The following is a 20,181-nucleotide window of genomic DNA, read 5'->3' on the forward strand; positions in this document are numbered from 1 at the left end:
TGTCTTATTTATTTGGTTAACATTTAGTAAACATGACACACACAAAATATGCCAGTCCCACATACAGCCAGTCATTTTGGGGAGTATTAAGCAAAGGCTAATTTCAGCCACCGGCAAGCTGGTCTACAGTCAGCGGGAAGAGGGAAAGCAATCTTCCGGCAGCTCTTCCAAGTTAGGCTTCTAATCTGAGTCATCACCTTAGGCAATCACTTAACTAGGAATCGCAGTGAATCAGATACTCATTCGTACTGCTTTTTTTTGAGAGAGAAGATTGTAGAAGGAGTGGGGCTGAAATATCTTAGCAGCACAGATCAGACACTGATTAAGCTGAATTTAGAACTACATTGGTACTGAGTTTGTTCCAGCTACCGTAATTGCTCTTCTTCTATTTAATGGCAATCAAATGTCCATGCTGACATTAAGGTGTCCACTATAAGATTACTTACAATGGGTTCACTTCTTTTCTGAAAAGATATGAATGTGTCACTAAACGATTGCCCTTTCCAGCTATTGCACACACAGAAATAAAATAGTTGTTGAGATCAGTGTCTCTCTATTCTCCTCCTTTCATCCCTTTTCATACAACGGTGAAGCCATTGAAAAAAAGGCATGTTTGCTACCTATTCTGGATTTACTTCATATTTGGACAGCAATTCAGGTTGCCCAAAATAAGAGCAAAAGAGCTTTTAAAATACTATAATGACATATTTTTCAGCCACTGCCACAGTACAAATAACTGTATGAAATACAGAGTAGGAACACCAGAGTGAACCCAACAGTCAGTCAAAAAACCTACAGGTACTTTAGCTGCACATCTGCTATGTGCATCCTAGCCATATAGGTTAGGTAAAATAGTGCTGTTCACATAATTTCTTCTCCAATACATACCTGCAAGTCAACTCTACAGAAGATCTCTGTGCCTGAGGCAGCATGACATCAAAACCCCTCTTTGTATAACTTTCATCTTTAAAATAGGATTTCAGTGCCAATGGCCAAGAAGCTTCCCTCTTGGACGATCAGAAACAGTTACACTCTTCTGCAAGTTCAAAGACTTCAGCCTTAGCTCACTCCATTGGAAGGGCAAGAGAAAAAAGTCACTGTTCCCTCAGCGTGCTTAACCAAAAAGTAAATCCTCTGTGGAAAAAACTAAAAGAATGATCTGGAGTTGTTCTTCTGGACTAGGTGTACTTGAGCAGGTTTTCTTCATGCTTTGAGAAATTGACCCAAAGTGATGATATACAATTTGGCTTCCTTTTCCATTTCAGAACTTCAGCCACATAAGAAAGGTGACTGTACTGTTGCGTAAGGACCAGACCAGTTCCACTGGTGAATTTTTTAATTAGCTCATTACAGCAAGTAATGCATCTGTAATATGGTTGCTTTGATAATTCAAAACCCCATAAGAGGTTAAATTTTTTCTTAAATATTTACTTTATAAGTGCATTAGTAGCAGTGTTCAGACATGGAAGCTTGCTCCAAGTTTCTGTGCCTGAAATTCAAATCCAAACAACATTTGTAGATATATAGATAAATACCTATAGATATATTTATAATATATATTCTTTTAATATATATTATTTAATAGATATTATTTTAATGCGTATTTATATAGATAAATACATTCTAGTGTTTATCTAACATTTAATTATCTGGAGTTTTACATAAGGAATGAATACAAGAAAGTATTTTTGTGAAACAAGCTACTCTTCTTTACTTTGTATCAATAATTACCAGCCAAGGTTTTCCATTTTGGACTGCATGCAATGTACTAGTTGTTCACTGCTTGAGATTTGCACTTAGTTTTGACTGAAACCATGAATAAAATTAACTTAATTGATTTTGATTGTAGTAAGTATTTATCTGTATGACAAGACTATCAGAAACCCAGGCATAATTTGCAACACTTCCCAAGGTGGCACTTGTAAAACAGCAAAGGTGTTGATAGACTCATTTTATGCCTTTTGGCAGGCTTTTGCGAGGAAACTTGCAGTGTTGTGCCTACATTATGATATTCTCACATCTAGTTAATGGGTTTGCCACCACTGCAGCAGGAGATCCAAGAACTCCTTAAAAATCTCAAAATTCACTAAAAAGTCCAACCTTAAATAGAATATTCAACTGGAAAGATTGAAGGTCAAAGAAACAAACTCCTTCCTTGTTTGGTCTTTTTTAAAAAAAAGAGTAACAATTTTAAATAAACTAGAGTAACTACTGTACAGACTTCGTAATTTGTCTGTCTTATCTAAGTTTTTTTAAATACGAATATTATTGTGGATTCTTATAGATTCTTCATTCTTATGGTCAACATTGACCACTGTATTTTACTACTTCAGTGAAATGTTCAGTAGAGCTGTCAAGAAATTAAGTCTATATTGGAAAACTCTCTATTCTCACATTTTTAATTTGAATTTGAGTCTTAACAAAATTTTAAACAATTTGTCAGATTAAAGGAATGCTGAAAACTCGAGAGCACAGAAACTTGAAAATAGTTCAGCTTGAAAACAGACTAGAGTAGTTTGCCTTTTAGCAGTGTGAGTCAGCACTGTATGTACTGATTCCAAACAACCCGGACATTGGAGACACATGATGAGCCAGTTTTAAAATGCATATTGTTGACTAGAATGGTCATTTCATTTTGGTGGCAGAATGAACAATATTGGACCACATCCAGGCCCTTAAAACAGTTAATGGCTGCACTCCTCCAACAGATGGCCACTGTGTTTGTTTTATGGGATAGTTTGGATCCATGCGGCTTACTGCATGACCGGCTTATTGCAACTAGTCGTGCTACAGTTGGAAGAACCACTTCCACAAGCAGATGACACGATAGTGTAATTTATACAACTAATTATCAGCACACAGTCAAAACACTGTAATGAAAGGATTAATTTCTAGTGACTTGAAGAAAGGGTTGGAGTCGAAGATGGTAGTTTATTACCAGTTGCTCCTTCACTGATGCACTCATTTATTTTGTATTATAAAAAATTTGGTAATTGTTGATAGAAAAAGTCATACACACATGCCTGCTTCCATTTATCTTAATGGTAGTGCAACATTAGATTGCAGCATGAATGAAAAGCTGGTGTGTTTCAATGCCTTGGCAGCTTGCGGTGACCTTCAGGAGAAATGAAATGCTCTGTTGGCTAGGGAAACAATTGAGCTGAAACCAGTCAGGCACAGCAAACTCAGAGATAGTCTTTCCAAATTAAAAGCTGTTAGTAGCAGCTCAAAACAAGGCAAAAAGTGAGAATATGACATCTTGCTGCAAGGTGATTTTATGTGCAGATTGAAACAGGAGAAAAAAAGGCAAAGTTCAGATCTAAAGGAATTCCCATTAACTTGAAGAATTTGGAGATTAGATTTAACATTAGCATCCAAAGGTAGCTGATGTATGAACACACTGTAGAAGCCATAACCTGTTGAAAAGCGCTGAGATAAATTTAGGCTACTGACCTTTTAGCGCATTAGGGCATGAAATAAATCACTGGCTGCAAGTAGTAAATTTGCTACAATCAAAATGCTTTCCAAGTACTTCTACTTATAGAATTTTGCAGTCAAGAGCACTACATATTTGGAATAACCTTTTAATATTTCAATTATGCCTGAGTATTATGGACCCAATCCTGCATTGTTGCATACCCAAAATTCCTATTAATGTCAACGGGTATTTCAGAGGATAAGAAAGAAAAGGTCAGGCTTTAAATCAGCCAGCAATGTCCTCATAAATTAGTGGTTATTTACAAACTGATGAAGAGCCTAGATTAATTTCTAATAAATTTTCACCGATTTCGGCTGTGATGCTTAAAAATATATTATCCAATGCTAAAATACACTTTACCAGGATTCCTTTCTTTATTGCATGGGTGTTGCTTCACAGGTGGGTACCCTGGGGAGGCCGGCCCATAGTGTGGGAACTAACTAGATACCACTGCAAGTTCCAGTCTGTACTTCAAACATAACTTAACAAGGTTTCAGAAATAGATTTTGTAGCCCTGTTTGTTGTGCATTGCTGACACAGAAGTTGTATTTTCATCTGTTCTAGCAACACAGCTATAACAAGAAGTCACTTCAAGCACAGGCAATGTTTTCCTCTTCTTTCTGTCCATTCCAGAGCCTTTGCATGGATGATATAGAAGTACTTACACAGTTTTAAAGAAAAAGAGAGTATTTATGGCTTGTATTTGGGGGAAGGAATTATATCTTCTTCTGTCCTTGTGCATTTTCCTGGCTCTAATGCCACTTAGCCTTGTTTCTCTTTGCAGAAGAAATAATAATGTAATCCATACAACACATATTCATCTGTAAATGTCAAAGTGCATTCCTCAATATGGCAAAATCTTCATTCTTTCCCCTGATAATTGGGGTACGTAGAGCATTGACTGGCCAAGCATGGGCTTTTTCAGAGCTCCTTAGGAGCCACTGTTTTCTTGAAAGCTTGGAGGAGTTATTGGGGTTCAGCATCTTTCAAGATCAGACTTTAGAAGAGATATGGAGAAGTGCTATCTCACTGCAGCATGAGATAATGTTGGTTTTATTCTGCTAGGCCTTGCTACAGTCTCTTTGTGAGGGGAATTAGAAATATATATGGAAGGAAACAACTCTGCTTTGTTAGCTGAAACTCAAAGCTCCTTCACTTCACCAGGTCAGCAGCATTTCCTGACCACAGCAACCCTGCCATGGCCCTCTCCTTGGCTGGAGCAGTGAATGGTTCCCCTTCTCTTCCAACTGACTGTTAGAGATTTTAACAGGTGGGTGACCAGCTTTTAATATAAGTAACTGATTTATGGAATGCTATGGCACTATGGAGTGCTATCCTGGAGAAGGTCCTGTATGTTAAAGATCTCAAAAAATAACAGCAATTAGCTAATTATAAATAATTTTTATAGGTCATTTTTTTTCCCTTTAGTATCGGAGGGATCTAGCTAGTCATGCCTGACTTGCACTGTTACATGCTTAGTACATTTTCCCTTCCCTTCCCTGAAATAAGTATTCAAGGCATATGCTTTTATACTGCTCAGGGGAATACTTCTCCCCAGACAGCTCTCTTGTCAGATTTTCAGGGAATAGCATGTAGGAAGTGATTTTCTGCACAAATGTCTTAGCAAACCCAGAAGGCTGAAATTTGCAGGTTTCCTTCAATTCTGAGGTCGTACTAGCATCTAAAGAGACTAGGAGAGGTCAGGCACCATACACTGGTTGCTCCTTAAAAATAAATACCTAATTACATACATGCATACATACATACATAAAGCTCTGGGAGTTGAATTCAGTCTCCTAGTTTCCTGCTCCTCAGTTTAACAACATTAAGGATAATATGAATGATCACATGTGCCCTGAGATCTGCCCTTAATTCCTAATAGTCTTGCTTGCAGTTGAGGTGCCATCGTCTGCTAGGTCTGTTGCCATCCAGGGAGACCTCTTTAACTTTACACTAAGATGACATGCAATGGTAAGATCTTTATTCCACAATATCAATTCAGAAAAAGAAGAAAGAAAAAGAAATACAAACAAACCAAAAAATAACCCCCAAATCCCCTTTGTGTCTTTATTTTTTAATTGACTACCAACCTGTTTATGAGCAACTTTTAAAACTACATCTCAAATTTACAAAATCTGTTCATGAAGCTCCTTCATTTGGCCTTACTTCAGAGTTTGACTTACACTATGTCCACGGAAAATTTGAATACAAAAACATCACGCACCTGCACTCTCAGCATATTGCTGGAGTTCAGAGCTCTGTACAGCTTACTTGTCTCTGCATAATGCCCTGTTTGGCAAAGATATTCAGATAGTATGTCCCATTTATACAGTATTCTCAGAGTTTGGTGAAGTACAGAGTGGGAGTATTTGGGAGGATGCTGTGATAATAGTTGACCTTGCATGCAGTGATCAAGGACATAAATAAGTTACAAGAATTGTAAGGTACACAGAAAAGGCAACATAAAAGACGAGAAGGAAAGTTAAAATAAAAAGAGGCACTGGAAAGGCAAAAACTGAAGATCTTTCACATTGAATACAATCGCCGAACAAGTTATTTTATTTTATTTGAAGCTAATTTTTTCAGAGATCAAAGAAGAGTTTTTTCATCCTAGCCTCCCCTTCTGTTACTGCTTTTTTGTCTCCAGTACTCTTCTCATCTTTTATTTTGCTTCTTTATTTTTAATCTTTCTACTCCTCAGCTTTTGGGGATATTTTTGAAGCTGTGTGTAACATGATCCTTTGACGTTTGCCTGTCCAACTTGGTAGCCTGTGCACTATGAAAATTTAATCAAGATTTGAGATTACCAGGTGCTTCTTTTAGGTGAGTATATCATTACAGGGAAAGCAAGGGTTTTATCTGTAAATTTTCAGAAATATTTGTATCAATATCTAGCAATGAGTGAAAGAAAAAGAAGTGATTGCCTGTTAAGGGGGTCATGTGTCAGTCTTACTGGAGAAAATATTTATGCTTATAATGTCCTCAAAAACAATAGGCTTGGTAGTTAATATATTTTTATTGGATGAGCAAATCACTACTAAGCACATAGGATTTGCAATAGAAAAGAGAGGCAACACTCTTCATGTTATTTCGTTTCTCTTAAACATGTTGACAAGTATTGTCCTTAAGAACTCAGGGTACAGACAATAAAAGAAGGCCACAAACTGCAACATAGGTCAATATAAACTGAAAGTCCACTAAATGTTCAAAAGAACATTTGTCCCAAACACACGTCAGGCATCCATAATTTTTTCTCACATTGAGAATGTAAAAACTATTGACAGCAACCGGAAAAAGCAACACCTGAATAATAACTCTATCTTCTGCATGTCCAGCTTGAAGTATGCCTAAAAGTCCATTTTTTTGAAGTCCTGAGCATAAGCCTTTTAGAATCAATTTCTTGATGTGTGCCAGTTTGGGCGAAGAAAAATTTAGGTACATAAATTGCTAGGGTTTTAAAATCTGCATGTAGACATTTCTGCAATATTAAGTATGTTGGAATCTTGAATAGTTTTCTAAAGAGGATCACCACTAACATGAATGCTGGCACTGTCTTTGTTCTTGCACATGTACAGGAAGTGAATTACATGAAACGTACAGTCCATGCTCCAAGAGGACATTAAATGCATACAGTATGCCTTTAAAATACTTGCTTTATTAATTTATTTATTAATGAAAATGCCTTATTTTTATATCAGTGTTTATTAATGTGAAGTAAAGTGCTTCTGTGTATGTTGCAAGTGTCCTTTTGGAATCCCAGCAGAAGCTGCTGCATGCTCCATTATTTAAACCTGCTCTCCTTCTGCTTTGGGCTCCCTGTTGTCTTCCGTGAATTCATTCCCCATCTATCATCTGTTGTATTCATTTTTTTCTGGAGGAGAGCTGTCCCTTTGCTCTTACTGATCTGGAAATAAGGAATCAGTAGTGCAAAGTCAAGAAGCTCAATTAAAATCAAGGCCCTTTGCCTTGCTGGGTTGACTGTACACTGCTATTTGCTCTTGGAAGTAAAGTATGGCTGGGACCGTTTAACATTGAGAAAGGAAACATGAGATTCATGTTTTAGCACAAGCTAAGGAATTATGGTGAAACTGCTGGTAGAATTCAGTCTACAAAAACTGGAGGAGCAGAAAGGCTCCATTTAGTCCCTTTGTCATTATTAAATAAATAGTGGAATTCCAAACAAAACCCAGCCACCTTCAGCCAACACCAATCCTTCCCTTCAGAAGAAGAAAAGGATAACAAGAAGATATTTCCATCTTCTCTCCTGTCAGCCAGAACCTTTGATCAAAGCTTCCTGAGTCCTTCCCAGAGCCACCCCTGCCTGTTGCTCATCCTCCCATTGAGCCTTCTTTTCCATGCTGATATCCTTTCTAGTCACTTTGCAGCTGAAATGTGGCCTTTGGAGCTCTAGCTCACGATAGCAGAGAGCTAATTTATTTATTTTTCATTTCCAGTTGTTTAAGCTATGTCTCTGTTTCAGATGCAGCAGTTAAAAACCTAAATTTTCCTGAATCCAAAATGAGCAGTGGGCAGCATCTGAAAGGGTTCTAAATATGAAAAGAAAATTGAATTCATCATTTAGCAGCACTAATTAAAATTTTTGTTTGTTCAGTGCCTTCATTGTTTATTTCAATATCAATATTTTATTAGGCATTGAGAAAAAAACTGCAGTTCTTGGTAAAATGCAAATTCACTTTTGTTGCTTTAAATAAAAATGCAAATTCCCTCTTCCCACTTATCTTTTCAAAAAGAGAACACAGCAATAAAAAAGGAAAAAATTCTTTCTACCACCTGCATTTCCTTCTCTAGCCTTGGCCACACAGGAAAGTTACATAGGTATAAACCAAAAAGAGGAATTAAAATGTCCTTGCTAAATAGGTGAAAATCTGTCTGTGGACACTGTTTTCATTTTAGCAGTGTTTTTTATGGGTCAGCTGGGACCAGATTTATGAAGGAAATCACCCTTGCACTGATATAAAGCCATGGACATATGAAAACAGACAGAGGTCAAGGCATGAACCAAATCACTCCACAGTAACTTCATGCAAAAGAAAAAAAAATTCTCATTAACCCTCATTTAGGGCTGCATGGATGCTTACCTCTTCAGGAAGCTGCTTCATGACTCTGAAGCGTTTGCAGCTCTTCAGAGTGAGGATGTCATCTCTCTTCAAAAATTAATGTATTCCTATGCTTGAAGATTAAGGGATATGTCCATAGTGTGGCTACAGAGGTAATTTCAGTGTAACATGGAGACACAGCTCTAAGATTAAATAGTATAGACTACTACTGAATTGTATTGGCAGTGGCAACATAAAACTTGGGATAGAGTAATTTACCCTACTTGTGTGAAGTATTTAGACATACTCTTTTTTAATGTCCATGCAGGTGTCTAACACAGTATAACTATCAGCTTTGACATATTAGCAAGTGAGGGGGTGACAATATGTTACCAGGCATCAGCAACTCCATGATAACTGTGCATTGTGCACGCTCCATTTCCTCATGATAAATGTGAGGTATTTGATACGGGTTACCCTTCATAAGGAGGGTAAGCTTCTTGACATGTACAGAGGATGCTGCAGAGTAAGATTATGTGTAAGAACATCAGAGCAGCTGATTCCCAGGACTACATTTGTGTGTTAAAGCTCTATGCCAGATTGAAATCCAATTTAAGTTAAATCAGTGCAATTCTGCCCTGCAGGCAGGACATTAAGATTAGTGCATTAGTACACACTAAAAGCTATATTTGTACAATCTATGATTTAAACAGTCACCCAGTGTAAGTGGGCATATATTAGTTCAATCCCATATGGAAAGGGAATAAGTCACACCAGTCTAAGGCCAAATTTGCATTACAAGTTTTACTGGCATAGCTACATTAGCCAAAAGCCTGGCAGTGCACACTCTGGCTGACACAACTATAAGAGTAAAAGCACCTAAAAGCATGTAAAGAAGCAGTTAAGCCAAGAATATTAAGCTTTTGCCAGCAGTAGTTGCATTCAAAGACGCTATGTTTCTGGTCACTTTAGATATAACACCCTTAAGCAAAACAGTAATGAAGGCAGAAGTGCTGGTTCAAAAGCAAGAAAAAAATTATTTTGATAGTATATGTTATTCTGTTCAAGGAGCTGGCTTAAGCTGTACCTGCAAAGAAAGCTATTTTATCAGAGTGATCTATTTCGGTACTACAAAGGAGTGGCTGGTGTAATTCTATCAGTGTAGCTCTTATCACCAAACCTGTTAAGTGCAGCCAGGCTCTCAAGATAACTTATTTATCATAGGAAGAGAAAGGTGTGCTGGAATAAAGTATACTGGTTGGAGTACGGTTTTGCTGATTTAAGTTGCCTTCTCAACAGGAGCATTTTGCTTGTCATATTCCAGCACAACGTACTCCTGTAGTGGCCCTGACCTTAGAAAACTTTTTACTGTGTAAGTGGTCTTATCAGGGCTTACCTGATGCATGTCAATACATTGCTCTCACTAAAAAAGTTAAAGTAATAACTGCACTGGCTATGTAAAATTGTATAAAAATTATCTCTATGTAGATCAATATTTAGGCTCCAAATATCTTTCTTTGGAAGTTGTGGCAGATTTTTTTTATAGATTTTCACTTAAGTATTCTGCACTGGTCCTGATGGTTAACTTCCCGTGTCGTATAGGCTATTTGTAACTCCTTCTTTATTGGAATAAATAAAGACTTTATTTTGATGAGACATGAGCTTCTGATCTCCTCTGCTATGCCTTCCTTTGTCTGAGGTCACACCCATGTGCTGTACCCTGAGAATTTCAAATTTATGTTCAAATTCTCGGCAAGGCAAGTTTCACATAGATATATGGTCATACACAGGTATGGCAGAGAGAAAACTCAAAAATTAGTTGGTTTTTATTTTTTTTTTTAAAGAGAGTAATATACAGGTTTAATTTAATTGCAATCATTGAAGAAGAAAATGCTCAAAGCAAACCTGTCTCTTCAGACACGTTTAATTTGGGATTTTAGAAAGAACTTGCACTTCTGTGTATTTCTTCCTCATTTCTATCCAAGATTTATCAGTTATTGCTTTCATCAATACATCTTCTCAGGCGTCCTGCTCTTCACTGTTTTTTCCTGCACTGAAGGGTGCCAGACTAAGCTAATAATGTTATTACTCCAAGTAACTTTTACTCAGTTTTCTGGAAGATGAGTTACTTTATCTCAGTTCTCACATTTATCAAGTTCAAAAGAGAGATATCCTCTGTCTTCACAATGGAATAGACTGTAGTTATTCTACCTCGTTGAAAATAATCATCTGATACAATGATTCCCTAATCTTGACATTTGTAATTCATACCTGAAATGTATTTATAATTGACTGTGTAACATTGAAGAGTTACTATATTTTCATGTAAGTCCCATATCTCAGAAAACTTACACTCCAACAAAAGCATTGGCAATTAAAATGATGCTTACCTTTGAATAACCTGTACGAAATTAGAAGTGCAGATGGGGTACATTTTGGAAAGAGGGAGGACTCAGTGGTAGTCATCTTTGTTTCCTCTTTTCAGTTCAGATGCATGGAAATACTGTACTTGCCAGCCACCATTGTTTGGGTATTTGGTAACACAGATTAGTATTGTTCACATGATGCTAATGGGACCACAACAAGGGTAAACTCAATATTTTTTATGAATTCGGAAACTATTTGTACTGTGATATTCTTAAGAACTATTTATAGGTAGTAAATATTTTTTACACAACTAGTCTTCATTTGAGTTTTGTGTTGATTAGGTAGCCTTTTCTTCTAGAACGAAGCATGGAAAATGTGGAAGAATGAGTTCATTGACAACAATGAATACCATTCATCAAAATTTAGCCAGTACTGTTTTCATTTGTGTTTAAAATACCGTCATAGGAAGTCTAGTCTTTTTTTCTTTTTCTTCTTCTTTTTTTTTTTTTCCTGAACTTTTGGCCAGTGATTTTATAAAATCTCACCCAGTAGAATTTTGCATCCTAACCTGAAACAATTGTAATAGCCTTGCCAGTTGGGGAGTCCCAACGTGTAAACCAACAGCTTTAATTGTAGCCATTCCGTCTGCTTTTGGGTAGTGACTTTAAGGTTCTATTGTTAAAATAAAAAAGGTTACACAAACACAAAATATTACTTGTTGAATCATTCCAAAGTTAGCAATAATAGGAATAGCTTAAGTACTTAGCCAGAAACTCACTATAGCATCGTTCATAGTTTCATACTTGATAACTGAAGCAAGCTGATTAAAACACTCACTTGAGAAAGAAATGTATACAGATCTATGCAAAAATAAGGGAAGTGCACAGCATAAAAAGGAACTTTTCCTTGGTGAAAAGGTGGACTGCATATGTTTGGGGTTAATTGTCATCTCCTCTTGAGGTTTTAGGGATAAGCTGCAACTGGAACAGCATGCTAGCTGTTACTGACCAGTAGTTTGGGACCGTGTAAAAAACACTTTTCTGTGGTCTGTCTTGGTGACGTACCTATCCCTACACTATTCATGAGACCAAGAAGGAATGTTTTCCCACCACATGTCAGTAGAGATCATTAGACTTCTCTGCACTGTGTGGTGTAAGTCCTGTAGTATGATTAACTGGGCATGCCGTACTTGTTCAGCTCTCAGTTATTGCTAGGGTTTTGAGGAACTGCAACAGCCTAGTTTCTTGTCTTGCCCACAACAGGTTAATCACCTGCAGATCAAAAAAAAAATCAGTCCAGTCAAGATATTAGGTTCTAAACTGGCAAATGGATGACATTTAATGAGCTGTGATATTCAGGAGGTCAAACTTGATGATCAAATGTTCTTTCTGGCATTAAATTGCCTGAAATCAATGACACATGAGGAAGCAGTGACGGTAAAGTGAGTTAGACATACTTTCCATAAAACAATGCAGAAGTCTCATATGCTGTCCAGAATCCCTCAGTTCAAGGGGAGAAAATATAGACTACTTAAAACTTATGTGAGAATTAAATGGTGTCATTTTTAATTCAAGTTCCATAGAATTAAACTGCAGCATACTTTACGTGAGCACAGTTAAGGTAACACATAACCCTTAATCTCTTAGAAATGTTTTTAACAGTCCAGAGAGCTTAATGGTATCAGTTTCCCTCAGCTATTTTTGCTCAACCAAATGCTTAACGTGTTTTTGGCCATACAAGTCAATTTTATACTAATGGCAATGTGGAGACATAAACACCCTTTAATTATAGGGCACTGTGATATTAGTATTGTAAAAAGCCAAGATGCCACTAATAGAAAGAATTTTGGCAGGCTACATTAGCTGGGAAAAAACCCTAATTTTTTCTGAACATACTGACTGTCTATAAGATCAGCCTTTGGAGTCCTTTTAAGCCAATGTCTCCCAGTTGTGACTGAAAGCAAATGTGTGAAAATGTAGTAATAATACAACCTGTTCAAAACAAGGACAGCTTTTTGTGAATTGCAAAACTGAAGATATTGCATAGAGATCAGAGATCAGATAACTAGAATTTTAGCAAATCCTATGTGCATATTACAGTCATTTTTATGGTATGTTTAATTGAAAGGAAACTCTTTTTTGCTTTATAGAGAGATCAAACTATTTTGAGCTGCAAAACGATTGAATAAATTACCTAACATTAAATTGTTTCCAAAGCTGCAGGCAGTTTTTAATCTACCTCCCTAGTCTACTGTAAAGTTCACATTGTTCAGCGAACTCAAGGAAGGCACAGGGGAACAAACCAAGTAGTTAAGAGGCTAAAGAAGACAGTGCTTCCTCACGGGTACTACTACTCAGCTGTATGAAGGACAGAAATTAACTTGTAGATGAGTTCAAGGTTGTCCTCATGCTTTGAGCCTCAGCAAGCCTAGCTTGTTTCTTCCCATACCACGGACTTGTCTTTACACTAGCAGTGTTACTGCTGTCATGCAGTATACACTTGGCAAGGGAGCCTCACTTGAACTCCTCAAAAGCCACAAGATGATAGTCTCCCATGAATAAATCAGCTTGATTTGGTGGCTACTTAATTTCTCATGTATGTCAGTCATAGAGTCCTGTAGTTCTTCTACAGTAATAGTCAATCACTTAATTTCCAGTTAAGATTTTGATGGTACCACTTTACACAGTGGCCATTGCACACACTGAATCCCCATTCCTTTTATCATATCCTACAATAACTTCAAAATTAAGCTCTAGGCTGCTAGGTGGTTTCACTGTCTGCTGGAAAATACTTAATTGTAGAGTGAAGATGAGTAATAATTGAGTCCATGAGAACCACCGAATATTGGAAATGTGTGCCTTTGAATGGAAGAGAGGGATTTAATTAGGACATAGTAGCAATTTCTTTTGAGATACTGTTCTGACATGTGATTTGTCCTATCATTAGAGTCTGAAGAGGAGACTAGTATGAAATATATACATCTCAGTTATTGCACTTGTACATAAACACCAGCTCAGACATCTAAACATACAATTATATCGTACAGAAACACATACACACAGATACACACACAACACACTCCTACACAGAGGAGTGGTATTACAGGAAATGTCAGAATTACAGTGTTTATGACATCTTAATTCAGTCCCCAGGCTGTGTATCAGTACACGGGGATCCCACAGTCACAGCCTGTTTTCCATGCATTCTTCCAGTGCACAGAAGAGCATCATATGCAGCTGCATAGTGTAGTCCTTTATCCTCATGGTTTAGTATGTCTTTACCCAGTATTAACTGTGTACTAGCTATGCTTATTCTGAATATAGTGGTGTGTTTTTCTTTGTGTTTTTCCCTACTCTGATGTTCATTACCATTTTGCCTGACTGATTCACAAATATTAATGCTTCTTCACAATGTCCTGTGAGAATGAGTATTAGTTCCATTTCACATGTTGATAAGTGATATATATGGAGATTAAAATTAAAAATGTCCACTGATTTTGGAAGCCCAGTTTGAGATATTGAAGAACTAGGGGTTTTACAACATTATACAGCAGTTTAAGTAATCAAAACTCAGCATTTTCTGCACCTGCAATTGTCAGAATTTCTGCAAATCTGGTACCAGGAAATTAAGGAACAAATGAGCAGAAATTAATCTGATTTAAACAACTCTTACAGCATCACATAAAAATTCTGTGACTTGATCTTATCTCCAGAGTGGCTTTACCATAAAAATGTGTTCTGTTCCAGTTCTGGAAACATTTGCCTTATCACTAAGCACCTTCCATCTCCCGTAGGAGGTTAAGCAAAAGCTCCTGCAGCTCTCAGTGTTCTCTGCATGTTCCAGAGTCATTCGTACAGCAGGTCTGTCACTAAACCAGACAAAGCTCCTATAATAAAATAAAACAGAAATAAAATTTAAGGATAATATGTTGCATCCTTCAAAAATTGATCTTATGACGTCAAACAGATACTTCAGAGTACCTCAGTAGAGCTGAGACACTCCAGATTTCCTTCCAAATGTTTCTTACTTCAGGAAATAGTTATGTACATTAGATAGTGAGAGTACTGTAGTGCGATACAAATGATAGTGAAAGTGAGTTGTTATGATCAGTATGGATCAGCATTACAGGAGAAAAAAGCCCAGATTGCCAAGTAATTTCGCAAATACTTTGACAGTCATTTCAGGCTCTTCCCCTAGACTTCTCGATGTTATTCCCTAGACTATGTCAGTTGCTTGCTCCTCATCCAACTTGTTAGTTCCTGTTATCTTGATTTATACTCATGTCCTATCCTATTGTGAAATGTCTTTCTCAGGTCATCTCCAGTAGCAGTTTCCCTGATCGCTTGCCTTTTAGCCGCCTCTTCACCGATCCAGTCTTTGTTTTTCTTATCTCATTTTGCCCTTTCTTTCTTTTTCCTCAGCATCTGAAGCTTTCAGGTTGTCCTGGCCATTCTGTTTCAACTTTTTTATCCTGTTCTATCTCTCAACTTCTTAGACTCCTGGCCCCATATCTCCATCATTCTCTTTCCAGGTATTCCTGCTGAATATACCTTCAAAATCCATTGGTATCCAGTCAATCCTAGTCACCTCATAGATCCAAATCTGAAATCTCCTCATCCTGTCCCCATCTCCTACCTTTCTGGCTAAACTGTTCTGCTGACAGTCTCCTGTTCCACATCCATATGGCTCGTTCAGGCTCCATCCTCACCTCCAAACCTTCTTCTACACCTGCTTCTCCATCAGCACACACACATGCATGCAGTGTTCCTAGCTCTTGTCCACTTGCCACTTGAGCTAGGTGGCTTTCCCCATCATGCTGGCTGGGATGCCAGCTCCCTGTGCTCACTTCACAGGCTCAGATCGGCACTTGGGGTGGGTCACACAGCAGCCCAGTGCTGGTACATGCCTACTGAGAACAGGATCCTCAAGAAAAAATTCAGCTACAAAAATCTAACCTATTAAGTATAAAAGTATTGATTTTTTTTTTCCCATGAAAATATATGTTTGGATATAAGAAAAGGTAGAAGACATCTTTGGCACAAAGGTCATATCTGTACAAGATTTGAGGGTCTTGCTCCCAAAGCACTAGGGACTCTGAAATCTATAAAACAGGTTGTTCCCACAGGTGGTAACTGTTTGGGTTTTTTTAATTGTCTGTTTGGGGTTTTTTTCAGCATTGTTGTTTCCCAAGTTTCTTTCTTTGAAATGGCTGGACTTTACCAAAATGTTTCAGTCTGAGCCAGACACTTAGGGTGAATGCTCTAAGTCCCTATTATTCAAATTTGGGATGATTACAAACAACTGAAATTAAGATTTTATGATGGAAAGTATTAGACAACAATACATTTTCTGTGACTGAAGCACAGTTCAGACTATCACCTGATTAATAGCTGTAGAGTTAATGAGTATGCAGAAGACATAAAAAGAATCAATCATCTCTCCATGGACTCTTTTGAATGGTTTAGTAGCTTTGGCACAAATTTATAATATGTTGTTGCTTTTTGAAATGCTGTACACATGAGAGAACACTGGGGCAGTGATCCTGCCCCACTTATAATGTTCATTTCTTTCTTTCTTTCTTTCTTTCTTTCTTTCTTTCTTTCTTTCTTTCTTTCTTTCTTTCTTTCTTTCTTTCTTTCTTTCTTTCTTTCTTTCTTTCTTTCTTTCTTTCTTTCTTTCTTTCTTTCTTTCTTTCTTTCTTTCTTTTTCTTTTGTTCTTTTGTTCTTTCATTCCCCCCGCCCCTTGACACCTAATGCCTCAAGAATGGTAATCAGGCTTTTTGGCTTTACGAATCTGTTTCCTTTTGGCTTTCATTCCTTCAGTCTCTAACTTAGTACAAACTGTTTCAGTAAACAAGAATATGATACTGCAAATGGAAGTCTGTATTTTTGGATAAGATATAAGCAATGTAGAAAATGGGGCACAAGGAAGCTTACACACTTCCAAAATCTGGAGAGTGTTTATTTTTTCATCACCTAATTTATCAATAATGTCTAACTTCTTTTTGTGCTGATGTTCTAAATATCTAAAAGGATATGAAATTGCATCCAGTATTCATATGCAAGCAGTCCAAACTTTATAGCTGACTGATTTGACATTCATATATGATTCAAATATCTAGCACTCCTGAAACTGTGTCTTAAGAATTCAAAGGAGCCTCAAGTGACCAGATCTGTTTCACTTGCAAAATAATGATAGAATCACAGAATATTTCAAGTTGGGAGGGACCAATAAGGATCATCAAGTCCCACTCCCTGCTCAGTGCAGACATATGACTAAAAGAATCGTTCAGATGCTCCTTGAACTCTGACAGGCTTGGTGCCATGGCCACTTCCCTGGTGAGCTTTTGCCAGTGACTGACCACCCTCTCGGTGAAGAACCTTTTCCTCATGTCCAGTCTGAACTTCCCCTGATGCAGCTTCATACCATTTCCTCATGGCCTAATAAGTCCTGTTTAAAAAAAAAAAAAAAAAGATTCTGTGAAGATTTGGTCTTTAGAGAGACAAGGAAGCTAGAAAAGGATTAGCTTTTCAAACAAGGCACTCTTATGTGCTTCATAAACTCCTGTAAGAGAGCTGTGAAATGCAGAGTGTATGTCCAAATTAGCTCATACCTCTTCAGGTGAAACATTGAAATGGTTAACTCTGTCCTGTTCTATTGTGGTTATTTTGAGTATTTCAAGTATGGATATCTGGGAGTTGTCAAAGTAGCTTGATTTTTCAAGAACTGCCTATCTCCACTTGGAGCCTGAAATTCAGCTCCAAGCCACCTGAAATGAACACCCAGTATCACATTTAACAATTGCAGTGCAGTCAGCTCTGTAAAGCTGGCTTTTTGACAGTGTTTACCAAATTGCCTGCTTAATTACAATCTGTTTCTACAATTTAATAGTACTGACATTGACATAAGCCAAGTACATATACATGTAGCTATTCAAGTTCAAAATATTTTACATTCTTTTTGCTTTACCATGAAGTAAGTATTGGTTTATGGCTTTATTATCCCTTTGCTAAAAGAAATCATGGAAATAGAAGACCTATAAGATGGTACAACAGTGTAGGATATTTTTGCTACTTCAGACAGAGGTACATAAATAATTTTTTTTTTAATTTTGAAAATATATTAGGAATAGAGAAATAACCAAATATTGACAATATTTCAGAACACTCCACCAACTGGTAGCAAACAAGGCTATAGCACCCCAACTCCCAAGCTCAGACAAGCTATGCACATCCTGACAGGCTCATGTCTAATCTGTTCTTAGAAACCCTCACTGAAGAAGACTTCACAACATCCCTAAGCAGTCTAATCTGCTGTCTGTCTACACTGTTCACAAGTCTAAACTAATGCCTGAACTAAGCCTGTAGTTTCTTCATGCTCCTATTCTGTCAGGAGCATATCACATGTAAGATGTGTCCCTTCTCCCCACGAATGGCCATGCATTCCTGCCTCCTTCTGAGCCCTGATGGTTATTTATGCCAATTCAGCAGTTTGTTCCCCTGACTATAAATCAGACTGGTGAAATGGCATGTTTTTATTTAAAAGCAAGACTTTTCTTTTTTTTTTTTTTTTTGAGCACTTCGTTTTGCAGGTCCACTTTAGAATACAGCCATGTGAAGAGCTGAATCAGCATAACTCAGAAGAGAGGAAAATCTCCCAGGGCAACTGGAACAATTGACTAAAAGTAGAGAAGGTGAATATTATTTGGGCTATTATAAATGGCATGGTTAACATTAAATCATAGTCTGCAGGTCCCTCATTACAAGATCAGCCCTTTGCTTGCTTCTCTGTTCCCCGTGGATTCCTGATCAGAAGTTAAATTTCAAAAAGAAAGTAGTCAGGAGGTCATAATATGACAGATGAAAGATGGCAGAAAGATGATGGAGCTGAACCAATAGAACTGCATAGATATTATAAAAGATATGGTTCCCAAACTCTCTGCCTGCTCTGCTGTTCATCTTTCTTGATCCATCCTCAGCTGCTCCCTGCCTCCTTTTCCAGTTCTCTTGCTCCCTCCCTTGTACGAGCTCTGTTGCACCTCCAGCCTCAGAGTAGTCTAATTCAGCTCACTAATCTAGCAGAAATTCACTTACTCTTTTTGCTGGACTAATGATCTTCACTGGTTCAGCAAACTGTCATACAAGCAGCAGCAGGCGAGTCTGTGCTGTAGGGGGGGGCAGGAACGGGAAGCTGCACTGTCACTGCGTGCAGCTGCCCCATCAGAGGGGTCTTGAACTCCCTTATATTATAAGCAACAGCAAGATGTTATTCAGTCCTTGTACTAAATAAAGCATGTGCCAATGATGCTGTCTTATCTGTAGGGCCTTTCACAAGCAAAACCGGAAGACTTGTGAAGTTATGACTGCTGGGGTTGCAATATAGTTCAGTCACGCTTCATTCTCATTTGTGTGACTAGACTCATTGACTTCAAGTAAACTCAGAAGAGTTAATAAGTACTCACACTGGAAAAAAAGACTAGAGAAAGGGCCATTATTTTAATCAATAGAATGAACTTAATTTTCCTTAAATCTAACAGAAACACACTGACTGCAAAACAAGCAAAAAAACCCCACCAATAAAAAAGGAAATGTAAGGCATGCAGAGCAGTGCCTGAAGCAAAATGTTGGGCAAAACCTGACTTGTTTCTTTGCCTGAAGGCTTCAAGAGACTTGAGTTTGATCCCAAGTCTCTCCCTGGGATAAGGGTCAGCATGCCCTGACTCTCCATTTAGGGTCTTGGTAGGTGGGTGGCCTCCCTCATCCTGTTAGACCTATTCAGCTGTGAGGGAAACAACACAAGTCATCTGGGAAGGACAAGCACCAAGAAGAAATCCTCACCCAGAATGTAATTAGGGTATCCTACTGTAAGGATGCCATAACAGGGTAGACCTAGACCCTGATGCTGGCGCTTTTATACAGTTTGTTGTACTAGAAATGGGAATAGTATCGCAGAGACCAACACCTGAAATCCTCCTTTCCCCTCAATTCCAGTTTTTATTGTAAACATTGGCTTTCTTTCTCCACTTTTTGTCTAAAGTTTGAATTCTTATATTCCTAAACATCTGAAAGCTTAATCTTTTTCCTGGTGTTTAGACTACTTAATTTCAGTCAAATGTTTATACCAGAAGATACATATAACTTCATGTCAGATATAATCTTGCATGAATGATTAATGAAGTGCTCTTTTGTTCTTATTATTTGCCTTCACATTACTGGCAATCTCAACAGCTAAAGGTTATGATCATTATTTATATGGCTGATATTTCACATTTGTCCTCA

The sequence above is a fragment of the Platalea leucorodia genome (genome assembly GCF_965183815.1).
Source record: "Platalea leucorodia genome assembly, chromosome: 3".
Classification (NCBI taxonomy): Eukaryota; Metazoa; Chordata; class Aves; order Pelecaniformes; family Threskiornithidae; genus Platalea; species Platalea leucorodia.